This window comes from Mus pahari, chromosome 4, assembly GCF_900095145.1.
Source record: "Mus pahari chromosome 4, PAHARI_EIJ_v1.1, whole genome shotgun sequence".
NCBI lineage: Eukaryota > Metazoa > Chordata > Mammalia > Rodentia > Muridae > Mus > Mus pahari.
In genome coordinates, this window is record NC_034593.1 from 92,920,627 (window position 1) to 92,922,775 (window position 2,149).

The 2,149-nt window shown below is 43.8% G+C and overlaps 1 protein-coding gene across 4 annotated transcripts in view; it reads left to right on the forward strand.

Moving 5' to 3' along the window:
* Positions 1-2,149, forward strand: part of Dennd2c (DENN domain containing 2C) — a 68,389-nt gene that overhangs the window by 56,828 nt on the left and 9,412 nt on the right. The window lies entirely within an intron of this gene.

Sequence of the window (2,149 nt, forward strand, 5' to 3'; positions counted from 1 at the left end):
GAACTCACTTTGTAGACCAGGCTGGCCTCGAACTCAGAAATCCTCCTGCCTCTGCCTCCCGAGTGCTGGGATTAAAGGCGTGCGCCACCACGCCCGGTGTATATTTTTCTTATAATGAAAACAATTCCATCGTACATTTGCATCTAACACTCCTTACAGTAGTGAGAATGGACCCTTCTGTTTATAAAAAAAAGTTTTTTTAAAAAAAATTTGTATTGCTTCTTTGTGAATTTCATACCATACAATCCAGTCCCAGTCATATTCCTATCCCTTTGTACCTGCCCTCGGCCCTTGCAACCTTCCCCTAACAAAATAAAATAAAATAGAATAGAATTTTTAAAAAGTCTTTTCCTGGGAGCTGTAGTGTGGGACAGTGTGCCCCACAGTATACCCTTTGTCCACACATCTTCACTTGCAAATGTTCACTGTAGTGAGTGATTGGTCTGTTTTAAGGTCTCTGGCTTCTGCTGCCTTTTTCTAAGCTGGGTGTTGATGCCTTTAGTCCCAGCACTCAGAAGGCAGAGGCAGGTGGATCTCTGAGTTCAAGGCCAGCCAGGACTATACCGAGAAACCCTGTCTCAAAAAGTAACAGTTGCAATTTGTGTGTGTGTGTGTGTGTGTGTGTGTGTGTGTGTGTGTGTGTGTGTGTGTGTGTGGTGGCACACTTGGAGGTCAGGGGACAATGTGGGGGTCAGTTTTCTCTTTCACTTTTATGTGGGCAGCAGGGGTGGGGCGCAGGCCATCCAGACTGATCTTGCCTTGTTTTCTTTTTTAAAACCAACACAAAATTTCTCTGGATTTACTGCAAACAAGTTGTTTCAAATATAGCACATGTGTAGATAAGTGCCTTAAACAGAGTACATCTCAGTGAAGTATTATTACAAAGTGAGTACTTATATGATTCAGCATTGGATTGTAATGCGACATAACAGCAAAAGAGTCAAGACCTAATCTCGTGGTCCCTTCCCCATGCCCCACAAAAGGAAACCACTGTATTGACTCTTACAGTGCTCACCTGTGTTGTGGTAAATATTAAGTCGAGGGATTCTACCCCACCTTAGATCATTTACTTCCCAAGTAAAAGACACAAAACCTTTATATTTATAATAAGCCTTACAGTGCTAGAGCTGGGCGCAGATGTCAACCCTCTGTGATATTTTATTTACTTCCCTGTCAGTAACCCGGAGATAACACTTGCCATGTTCTGCCTGGGCCACTCCTACTTCAACTGGCCTGCCCTCCTGGCCATGTTCTCTCACGATCCACCCACCCCATGGCCTCCTCTCTCTACCCTCCCCAAGTCTGGTAACTGAAGCTCTTCCTACCTTTCTGTCCAACTGTAGGTTGTAGGCATCTTTATTCAACCAGTAGTTTTAAATTAAGGAGCAAGGTTACATAGTATCACTTGGTGTGTGTGAGAATTTCCTAGTCCCTAGGGGCAACCAGACCTCAGAGGCCAGTATTGAGAATTACAATACATCACAACAGATCAAATTTCGACAAATCTGTTTGTATTTCTTTATAATTTTATCTCCAAATATGTGTGGTGGCTCAGCAGGTAAATGTGCTTACACTCAAACCTGACAACCTGAGTTCCAGCCAAAGGTGGAAGGAGAAAACGGGCTTCTGCAAGTTGTCCTCTGTACGCCATGGCATGCCAGGGCTTTGTGCATCACACATACACACACTCTCTCTCTCTCACACACACACACACACACACACAGAGAGAGAGAGAGAGAGAGAGAGAGAGAGAGAGAGAGAGAGAGAGAGAGAGAGAGAGAGATGCTAGTAACATTTTAAGTATCCAGCATTCTTGGCTTTGAAGCTTGGTATAGAAGGGGAGTGTGCAGTCTTTGAGTAAATTAAATAGACTCTTTACCTTCGGCTTGTGTAGCTCGGCCTCCCCTGGCTGGTGGTCGTGGAGCTGTGTGGTCACTGTAGTCTCATTGGTGTTCCTAGATTGCTTCTGAGGCGTATTTATTGATCATTGAAAATCCTCTATTATAAATTAGTTTCTGTCTTTCCCCTGGATTATTTACCCTCCGTGATTTGTTTTTTTTTTTTTTTTTTTTGGTTTTTCGAGACAGGGTTTCTCTGTATAGCTCTGGCTGTCCTGGAACTCACTTGGTAGACCAGGCTGGTCTCGAAC